General features: G+C 42.6%; 1 non-coding gene across 1 annotated transcript; it reads right to left on the bottom strand.

Annotated features, from left to right (window-relative positions):
• Window positions 1-7,194: 7,194 nt before the first annotated feature.
• Window positions 7,195-7,297, bottom strand: LOC115837206. The gene has a single exon (XR_004032222.1). It is a non-coding gene; the product is annotated as a U6 spliceosomal RNA (small nuclear RNA).
• Window positions 7,298-11,261: the final 3,964 nt, after the last annotated feature.

The raw sequence follows: 11,261 nt of genomic DNA, 5'->3' as shown, positions 1-11,261 counted from the left end.
GTACGGGCCGGGCGTGGTGGCTCACGCCTGTAATCCCAGCACTGGGAGGCCGAGGCAGGCGGATCACCTGAGGTCAGGAGTTTGAGACTAGCCTGACCAACATGGAGAAATGCTGTCTCTACTAAAAATACAAAATTAGCGGGGCATGATGGCACATGCCTGTAATCCCAGTTACTTGGGAGGCTGAGGCAGGAGAATCATTTGAACCCGGGAGGCGGAGGTTGTGGTGAGCCGAGATAGAGCCATTGCACTCCACCCTGGGCAACAAGAGCGAAACTCCATCTCAAAATAAATAAATAAATAACAAATAAATAAAATTGAAATGTGTGTCTTCACCCTGCATGGTAAATATGAAGAATACCAAGAGTCATTTTAATAAATATATCCTAGACTGTATTGCACTGTTTCAAAATGATATGTATGCCTCCACCCTCATGTCCCCACTCAGCTTCCAGGAGATTTGAAGAGGAAAAGGAAGGACCGTAACCCACAGCCAAGCCCTGGTCTATCAGGAGACTCCAGGGGTTCAGGGACTCCCACAATGGGAAGGCCTGCTCAGTCTCCCAGGGGGACAAATCTCTTACAGGGAACTCTCTTTCAGGGCTGAGTCTGGGCCCCAGGACCTGCGTGCAGGCAGGTGAGTCTGTCCCCAGTTGTCCCAGGTCCCTCCTCCTCACTGGAGACAAAAGGCCACTCTTTGGCAGCTCAGGATGGAGACCAGCAGTTCTGCGCCAACTAGTGGAGAGACCTAGTGGGGGTCACTGTGCTCTGACCAGTGAGGGCCGTTGCCATAGTAACAGTGATATCACCCTGTGTGTTCCTATGACATGGATGGAATGGTGAATGTGCCTTTGTTCCCAACCTCCAGTGGGTCCTTTCTGTTCCAGGCATTGATCTTCCCTCTTTAGACAGAGCATACTCTTGAGCCTCCAGGATCCCCTGACACCACGCGGTAATGGGCCTTGCCCAGGTGATCACAGAGCCCGGCTCAGCCCAGAGGGTGGGTTTGGGAGGGTTCCTAGAATAAAATCAGAGGCTGGGTCCCAAGACATCCCTACCTTTCGTATCCCAGCTCTCAGCCCCAAAACCCACTAGACCCCTTCATCATTATGTAGTGAACTTCTTTGTCTCTTTTTAGAGTTTTGGTCTTGAAATCTATTTGTCATATGTAAGTATAGTAACTCCTGCTCTTTTTTGGTTTCCATTGGCATGGAAAATCTTTTTCCATCCTTTAGCTTTCAGTGTACGTGTGTCTTTATAGGTGTAGTGTGTTTCTTGTAGGAAACAGATCTATGGGTCTTGTTTTCTCATCCATTCAGCCAGTCTATGTCTTTTGATTGGAGAGTTTAGTCCATTTACATTTAATGTTATTACTGATAAGTAAGGACTTACTCATGCCATTTTGTTATTTGTTTTCTGGTTGTTTTGTGTTTTTTTTTCTTCTTTCTTTCCTTCTTGTCTTCCTTTAGTAAAACTGATTTTCTCTGGTGATATGATTTAGTTTCTTGCTTTTTATTTTCTGTGTCTCCATTGTATGTTTTTTGGTTTGCGATTACCATGAGGCTTGCAAATACTACTTTGTAACCCATTATTTTAATCTTAAAACAAGTTAACACTCTGCATAAACAAACACAAAGCAAAAGGAAAACTAATAGAAACTCTATGCCTAGCTGGGCGCGATGGCTCACGCCTGTAATCCCTGCACTTTGGGAGGCCAAGGAAGGCAGATCATGAGATCAGGAGTTCAAGACCAGCCTGACCAATATGGTGAAACCCCATCTCTACTAAAAAATACAAAAATTAGCCGGGCATGGTGATGCACCTCTGCAGCCCCAGCTACTCAGGAGGCTGAGGCAGAAGAATTGCTTGAACCCAGGAGGCGGAGGTTGCAGTGAGCCAAGATCATGCCACTACACTCTGGCCTGGGTGACAGAGTGAGACTCCATCTTAAAAAAAAAAAAGAAACTTTCACTTTAACTTCATCCCTTTGCTTTTTTTTTTTTTTTTTTTTTGAGATGGAGTCTTGCTCTGTCGCCCAGGCTAGAGTGCAGTGGCACAATCTTGGCTCACTGCCAGCTCTGCCTCCCAGGTTCACATCATTCTCCTGCCTCAGCCTCCCGAGTAGCTGGGACCACAGACGTCCAACACCATGCCCGGCTAATTTTTTTTATTTTTATTTTTAGTAGAGACGAGGTTTCACCATGTTAGCCAGGATGGTCTCGATCTCCTGACCTCATGATCCACCCACCTTGGCCTCCCAAAGTGCTGGGATTACAGGCATGAGCCACCGTGCCCAGCCATGTAGTGGGAAGAGTTTTAAAAGTGTAAGTCAAGATGGTAGTCATTCTGGAAACTTAGCTGACATCTGCACGGACTCCTACTCTGAGCAAGGTTCAGACCCAAGTGCCAAGGCTCTGACTGTTGTGCAGATTATTTTGTCACCCAGATGTTAAGCCTAGTACCCATTAGTTATTTTTCTTGGTCCTTTCCCTTCTTCCAACCCCCACCCTTCAATATGTCCCAGTGTCTGTTGTTCCTATCTGTGTGTCCACATGTTCTCATCATTTAGCTCCCACTGATAGGTGAGAACATGAGGTATTTAGTTTTCTGTTTCTGAGTTAGTTTTCTGAAGATAATGACCTCCAGCTCCATCCATGTTCCTGCAAAGGACATGATCTCATTCTTTTTTATGGCTGCATAGTATTCCATGGTGTATATATACCTCATTTTCTTGATCCTGACTGTGGATTTTCAAATAGCCTGTCTTCAAGCTCACAAATTCTTCTGCTTGATCAATTCTGCTATTAAAGAACTCTGATGCATTCTTAAGTATGCCAATTGCATTTTTTCAGTTCTAGAATTTTTCTACTTGATTTTTAAAAATGATTTTAATCTCTATGTTAAATTTATAAGATAGAATTCTGAATTCCTTTTCTGTTTTATCTCGAATGTCCTTGACATTCCTCAACAAAACTATTTTGAATTATTTGTCTGAAAGGTCAGATATTTCTGCTTCTCTAGGATTGGTCCCTGGTGCCTTATTTACCTCATTTAGTGAGGTCATGTTTTTCTGGATGGTGATGATGTTAGTAAATGTTCTTCATTGTCTGGGCTTTGAAGAGTTAGACGTTTATTGTGGTTTTCATTATCTATGCTTATTTGTAGTAATCCTTCTTGAAAAGGCTTTCCAGATATTAGAAAGAACTTGTGTGTCCAGCCTAAAATCTCCTCCAGTTGATAAACAACTTCAGCAACATTGCAGGATACAAAATCTATGTACAAATTCACTAGCATTTCAGTACACCAACAACAGCCAAACTGAGGGCCAAATCAGAAAGGCAATCCCATTCACAAGTGCTACACACACAAAAAATAATATACCAGGAATACAGCTAACTGAGGAGGTGAAAGATCTCTACAATGGAAATTATAAAACACCCTTTAAAGAAATCAGAGAAGACACAAACAAATGGAAAAATATCCCATACTCATGGATCAGAAGAATCAATTCATTAAGATGGCTATCCTGCCCAAAGTAACATACAGATTCTATGCTGTTCCTCTGAAACTACCAACAACATTCTTCACAGAAGTAGAGAAAACTATTATAAAATTCATATGGAAACAAAAATGAACCTGAATAGCCAAGGCAATCCTAAGCAAAAAGAAAAAAGCTGGAGGCATCACATTACCCAACTTCAAACTATACTACCAGGCTACAGTAACCAAAACAGCATGGCACTGGTACACAAACAGGCACATAGACCAATGGAACAGAATAGGGTGCCCAGAAATAAGGCTGCACATCTACGACCATCTGATCTGTGACAAAGCTGACAAAAACAAGCAATGGGGAAAAGACTCCCTATTAAATAAATGATGCTGGGATAACTGGCTAGCCATATGCAGAAGATTGCAACTGGACCCCTTCCTTATACCATATACAAAAATTAACTCAAGACAGACTAAAGACTTAAATGTAAAGCCAAAAACTATAAATCCCTAGAAGACAATCCAGGCAATACTATCCTGGACATAGGAATGGGCAAAGATTCCATGATGAAGACACCAAAAACAATCACAACAAATGCAAAAATTCACCAGTGGGATCTAATTAAACTTAAGAGCTCCTGCACAGCAAAAGAAACTATCAACAGAGTAAACAGACAACCTACAGAATGGGAAAATGTATTTATAAACTACGCATCTGACAAAGGTCTAATATCCAGCATCTATAAGGAACTTAAGCAAATTTACAAGAGAAAAACAAACAACCCCCTTAAAATGTGAGCAAAGTAAACAAACACACACTTTTCAAAAAAGACATACATATGCCAACAAGCATATGAAAAAAACCTCAATATCATTGATCATTAGAGAAATGCAAATCAAAACCACAATGAGATACCATCTCGCACCAGTCAGAATAGCTATTATTAAAAAGTCAAAATATAACAGAAGCTGGTGGGGTTGTGGAGAAACGGGAACAATTATGCACCATTGGTGAAAGTGTAAATTAGTTCAACCATTGTGGAAAGCAGTATGGTGATTTCTCAAAGAGCTATCAGCAGAACTACCCTTCAACCCAGCAATCCTAATTCTGGGTATATACTCAGACGAATATAAGTCATTTTGCCATAAAGACACATGGACGTGAATGGTCATTGCAGCACTATTCAAAATAGCAAAGACATAGAATCAACCCAAATGCCCATCAATGACAGACTGGATAAAGAAAACGTGGCACATATGCACTATGGAATATTATGCAGCCATAAAAAAGAATGAGAACATGTCCTTTGTGGGGGCAGGATGGAGTTGGAGGCCATCATCCTTGGAAAACTAATGCAGAAACAGAAAACCAAATACTGCATGTTCTCACTTATAAGTGGGAGCTAAAGGATGGGAACACATGGACACATAGAGGGGAACAACAGACACACTGGGGCGCATTTGAGGGTGAAGGGAGAAAGGAGGGAGAGGATCAGGAAAACAGGGCACTAGGTTTAATACCTAGTAATCCCAGCACTTTGGGAGACCGAGGAGGGTGGATCACGAGGTCAGGAGTTCGAGACCAGCCAGGCCAAGATGGTGAAACGCCGTCTCTACTAAAAATACAAAAATTAGCCAGGTGTGGTGGGAGGCACCTGTAGTCCCAGTTACTCGGGAGGCTGAGGCAGGAGAATTGCTTGAACCTGGGAGGCGGAGGTTGCAGTGAGCCAAGATTGTGCCACTGCACTCCAGCCTGGAGACAGAGTGAGACTCTGCCTCAAATAAATAAATAAATAAATAAAAATAAAAAATGAAATAAAAATAAAATAAAATAAAATAAGAAGCTGCATGAGGGCCATACCGCTTCACGTACTCGGAGCCAGAACCATTCTACTTTTCCTAACCAGCACACTAAGACTTATCTGTGGGTGAAAGTGTTATCCTATGGAAGCCTCTTAGAGTTTAGAAGAGGTGATTACTCCTCAAATTTGCAGACATGAATGCAGGGACACAAGAAGCATGAAAAAGCAAGCAACCATGGCACCATCCATGGAACACAATGATTCTTCAGTAAGTGACCCCAAAGAAAAAGGACATTCACCATTTTTCTCAAAAAAATATTCAAAATGATCTTGAGGAGTATAATGACAAACAATGCAGCAAAATCAGGAAAACAATTCATAATCCGAGAGAAATTCAAGAAAGATATAGACGTAATAAAAAAGAACCCAACAGAATTATAGAGCTGAAGAATTCAGTGAATATTCCTGCTGTTTTGTTATTTGTTTTCTGGTTGTTTTGTGTGTGTGTGCGTTTTTTTCCTTCTTTCTTTTCTTCTTGTCTTCCTTTAGTGAAAGTGATTTTCCCTGGTGATATGATTTAGTTCCTTGCTTTTTATATTTTGTGTCTCTATTGTATTTTTTTTGTTTGTGGTTACCACGAGACTTGTGAGTACTACTTTATAACCAATGATTTTGACCTTATAACGACTTAACACTGCATAAAAAACAACAAGCAAAAAGAAAGCTAATAAAAACTCTATGCCTTCACTTCATCTTCTTGCTTTTTAACATGTTCCTTCCAGTTATAGCTTATTGTACTGTGTCTTGAAAAGTTGTTGTAGCTATATTTTTTGATTAGTTTATCATTTAGTCTTTCTACTTAGGAGTAGTCACCACAGTTACAGTGTTATATCTCGAACCCCAAAGAAAAAAGAAATTTATATTTTTCCTCAAAAGAAATTCAAAATTATCTTGAGGAGCATAATGACAGAAAATTTAACAAAATCAGGAAGGCAATTCATAATTTGAATGAGAAATTCAACAAAGATATAGATGTAATAAAAAACCCAACAGAAACTTTTGGAGCTGAAGAATTCAATGAGGGAAATAAAAAATACAATATAGAACCTCAACAACAAACAAGATTAAGAAGAATAAATCTCTAAACCTGAAGATAGATCTTTTGAAATTACCCAGAGGAAAGTAAAAAAAAAAAGAAAAAAAAGAAAAACATAAACATTTTAAAGTTTCTTTAATGTTTAATGGTTAGTAATTATTGACTGAATGGTGAACACTATGAATCTTATGTTTTGAGTACTTGATTTTGGTGTCTTCTTCTAGAGGATGTTCTATATTTTTTCATGTATCTTATCATTTATAGTATCTAGAATCTCTAGGAGAGGAAACTTTTGATGGTGGAGATTTAGGACGACATGCATTAAAAAGACATGACCCAGCCAGGCACGGAGGCTCACACCTGTAATCCCAGCACTCTGGGAGGCCGAGGCGGGTGGATCATGAGGTCAGGAGTTCGAGACCAGCCTGACTAGTATGGTGAAACCCTGTCTCTACTAAAAATACAAAAATTAGCCAGGCATGATGGTGCATGCCTGTAATCTCAGCTACTCGGGAGGCTGAGGCAGGAGAATCGCTTGAACCCAGGAGACGGAGGGTGCAGTGAGCCGAGATCATGCCATTGCACTCCAGCCTGGGCAACAACAGCAAAACTCTGCCTGTCTCAAGAAAAAAAAAAAAAAAAAAGACATGACCTAGGCAACATTGCTGGGGCATCACCAGGGTCTGCCCTGTCTGTTGTGGTCCACACTTTGCCCTGCTCATAGCCCCATGAACTTCATGTTCATGTCTTTTCACGCTATAACTTCTTCCAGGTCTTTGCTGGACACATTAAAAAAATATATATATATATATAAAATGCTTCATGAAATTTGGTAACATCCTTGTGCAGCTGCCATGCTAATCTTCTCTGTATCATTCTGATTTTGCTATATGTGCTGCCAAAGCAACAACATGCTGCACGCTGGACACATTTATCTAAAACTGAGGCAAACAAAGCATATGGATGTGAATGGGGAAAAGTACAGTGTTCTCTGTAATAATTAATCCTGAGGTCATCCTTGATATTTACCAGCTTTGCTGTCTATCACCCTTTCTAGATTCTGCTTCCATTCTGCCAGAGTTTGCATGAGAAACTCTACTTGTCTAAACTATCGGCCCAATGAAATAAACATAAATTTCAACTTTGAGGCATCTGAGCACCTGATTATTATGCCTGTTTCAGGCTTTCTTGTTAGAGTTGCCCATTGTGTTAGTTTCTTGGAGGCTGATATAACAAATTATCACAAAGTATTGAAGAAAAACAAGATAAACTTATTGGCTCAGAGTTCTGCAGGCCAGAAATCAAAAATCAAAATGTTCATATAATTTCTTCTTTCTAGAGCTCTGAAGAAGAAACTTTTGTGCTTTTTTCTTTCTTTCTTTCTTTTTTGAGATGGAATCTCACTCTGTCACCCAGGCTGGAGTGCAGTGGCGCAATCTCAGCTCACTGCAAGCTCCGCCTCCCATGTTCATGCCATTCTCCTGCCTCAGCCTCCCCAGTAGCTGGGACTACAGGTGCCCGCCACCACGCCCGGATACTTTTTTTTGTATTTTTAGTAGAGACGGGGTTTCACCGTATTAGCCAGAATGGTCTCGATCTCCTGACCTCGTGATCTGCCCGCCTCAGCCTCCCAGAGTGCTGGGATTACAGGAGTGAGCCATGGCGCCCGGCCACTTTTGTGCCTTTTTCTTAGATTTTGGTCCTTGCTGGCAATTCTTGGCATTCCTTGGTTTACAGACTTCTCATTCTAATCTCTGCCTCCATCTTCAATGGCATCCTATTCTTCTCTGTGTGTCTTCTTCATGTCTTATAAAGATGTGAGCAATATTGGATTTAGATCCTGCCCGAAGCCAGCATGACCACATCTTAACTAATTATACCTGCAAATATCCTATTTCCAAATAAGTTCATATTCACAGCTATGGGAGGTTAGGATGTCAACATACCTTTTTGGAGACACAGTGCAAACCCCAACCCCAGTCATGGTTACCTCCATCTATGGAGACTTCATCAGTGCCACAGCGAATTCTCTGAGCTGCCCAGCTACCCTCTCTTCACTAAATCCTCCTCCTCATCATTAAAGAAAATTACCCAGGCCAGTATAATATCTTACCTGCTGATGTACTGTAATGAGGAAACCCAAGGAAAACCAGCAACATCATCATTTTAGGTACAGAGTAATTTTTGTGTTGTTCCCTGGTAGTGGTTTCTTACCAGGCAGATTTTCTAACCCAAGGTCACCTAAAAGGGCAGTCACAGGACGTGCACATCTCCCAAGTGTGTCATCTGTAAAGTTAGTGATAGATGCTGTTCATTAAACTCTCACTTTATTCCCAAGCCCATGCATTCTACCTATCAAAAGACGTACCATGATTTACTTTTTTATTTTTTTATTTTTTTTTGATGGAGTTTTGCCTTTGTTGCCCAGGCTGGAGTGCAATGGTGCAATCTTGGCTCACTGCAACCTCCGCCTCCTGGGTTCAGGCGATTCTCCCGCCTCAGCCTCCCGAGTAGCTGGGATTACAGGTGAGCGGCACCATGCCCGGCTAATTTTTGTATTTTTAGTAGAGACGGCATTTCACCATGTTGGTCGGGCTGGTCTCGAACTCCTGAACTCAGGTGATCCACCTGCCCCGGCCTCCCAAAATGCTGGGATTACAGGCATGAGCCACCGCACCTGGCCCATTTATTGTCTTTACAGCTCCATCTATAGGTACATCATCTACAGCTTTCTGTCTACCTATTTACATCTACTGTAACAGAACCCCCAAACTGCAGAGTCTCATTCACAAACTGTTCATACATCCAATTTCAAGAGGCCATTTCAATGTTCTTTCAGTCCCAGTAAAACCAAGCCGCTGCATGGTACATATCTCAGGTCATCCCCAGAATGTCACGTGGCCATGTTCTCATTCCCTCCACTGATTTTGTGGGCATCTGGATTCCCATTCTGAGAATAAGTCACGGGCTATTTCGTTTAAACAAGTCAGACATTCTGAGTGCTCACAGACCCCTGCAAGGAGCTCCGTCAAACCCATTTTCAGCACAGGCATCCATCGGACTAAGGAAGGTTTGCTGCCCCCTCGTGGGTGGAATGTGTTCCATGTCATCAAGTTGCTACCAGGTATCACAACCAGACCTCTCTGCTGGTCGCAGGTGAGACTCTCAGCTACAGTGGTGGCTACGTGGTCCTTGGTGAGAGGGAGTCACTGACGTTGGGTCCATGCATGTCCTCCTTTCTTGCTCCATGGCTATCCCATTCATGGGCCCCTCCTGCTTGCATTGGGACCGCTGACCCCACAGCTGGATGGACTCCACGGCATCCATCCTGTACTGCACCTGGTGCCTCCCCCAGCTGTGGACTGCTCTTGCTTGCTTCTCAGGGATAGGCTCATGGTGGGGAGTAGAAATTTCTCCTGTCCTCACCCAGCCTCAGTCTTGGACAATTTCTATGTGAGTGGGCCTCAAGTGTGGGACTTGGTCAGTGTTTGTGTCCCCCTTCCCCTTGGCAGCTGGATTGTACTTGGTAGCTTTGCTTGACTTGGGCAGGAATTTCCTGTCCCGCACCTGACATTTGTATATCTGGGATTATGGTTTCAGGAATTTTCCGCAGTACTCCTCGGGATAGAGGGACTTTTAAATCTACCTTCTTGTATCCACAACGGGTTTTTACCTGGGACCTGAGATTGGCTGGTTTTGCTGAACCTCTCTCAATGACTTAAGTCTTTTTCTACACATGGGAGAAGTATCTGGGCAGGGGGTGAGATTTCAGGCCACGCACGGTGGAAGGTAATTATGTCTGATCACAAATTTTGGGTCTCCACCTTCCTTCCAATCTATGTTGTGAATGCCCAGTTGAGACCCACGGAAAAGAGCTCATGGGTGAGTGTGAAGTGCTCCTCTGTCTTAAGTTCTCAGAGATCCTTATCTCTTGGAGGCCAGCAAACACTGACTCTTGAGGAATTCAAGACAATTTCATCTGATTCCTCCTTCCCAGCTTGTATGCAGCCCCCCACCCTCGTGTGTTCTGCCTTTGTAGAGCCTGTTATGGCATCCTACTCCTCCTTGGAATTCAGATTACTCAGTTGCTCCCAGAACTCGGATTTCTGATGGTCTCAGGTGAAATCTACATTATGGAGTTGATCTGAGTTTTATTCATGGTTAGGATTGCAGTGAAGCTCTTTTTTCTTTTTGTTGTGGGGGAGGGGGAGGGATGGAGTTTCACTCTTGTTGCCCAGGCTGGAGTGCAATGGCACAATCTTCGCTAACTGCAACCTCTGCCTCCTGGATTCAAGTGATTCTCCTGCCTCAGCCTCCCTAGTAGCTGGGACTACAGGCATGTGCCACCACACCCAGCTATTTTTTTGCATTTTTAGTAGAGACAGAGTTTCATTATGTTTGCCAGGCTGGTCTCAAACTCCTGACCTCAGGCGATCCACCTGCCTCAGCCTCCCAAAGTGCTGGGATTACATGTGTGAGTCACCGTGACCAGCTAGTGAAACTCTTTCCAGCTTCCCAAACCCTGGGCAGAAGCCTGGGTATAAATTATTTATTTACTTACTTAGTTATGTGACATAACTCACGCCGTATGAAATGCACCATATTTTAGTGTACGAATAAATGGATTTTAGTGCCTTCACTATGCCGTGCAATCACTGTCCCTACCTCATCCCACAGCATTTTCATCACCTCAGAAAGAACCCGCTAAGTAGTCAGTCCTAATTCTTCCCTTCTCTCAGCCTTAATAAATCACTAGTCTACTTTCTGTTTCTATGGCCTTGTCTATTCTGGACATTTCATATGCATGAAATCACACCAAATATACGTCCTTTTGTAGCTGTTGATGGAAAAGAAGTGGTTACCATGAAGGA

The sequence above is a fragment of the Nomascus leucogenys genome, chromosome 10 (genome assembly GCF_006542625.1).
Source record: "Nomascus leucogenys isolate Asia chromosome 10, Asia_NLE_v1, whole genome shotgun sequence".
In the NCBI taxonomy this organism is placed as follows: domain Eukaryota; kingdom Metazoa; phylum Chordata; class Mammalia; order Primates; family Hylobatidae; genus Nomascus; species Nomascus leucogenys.
This window is presented reverse-complemented; position numbering and strand designations above follow the sequence as displayed.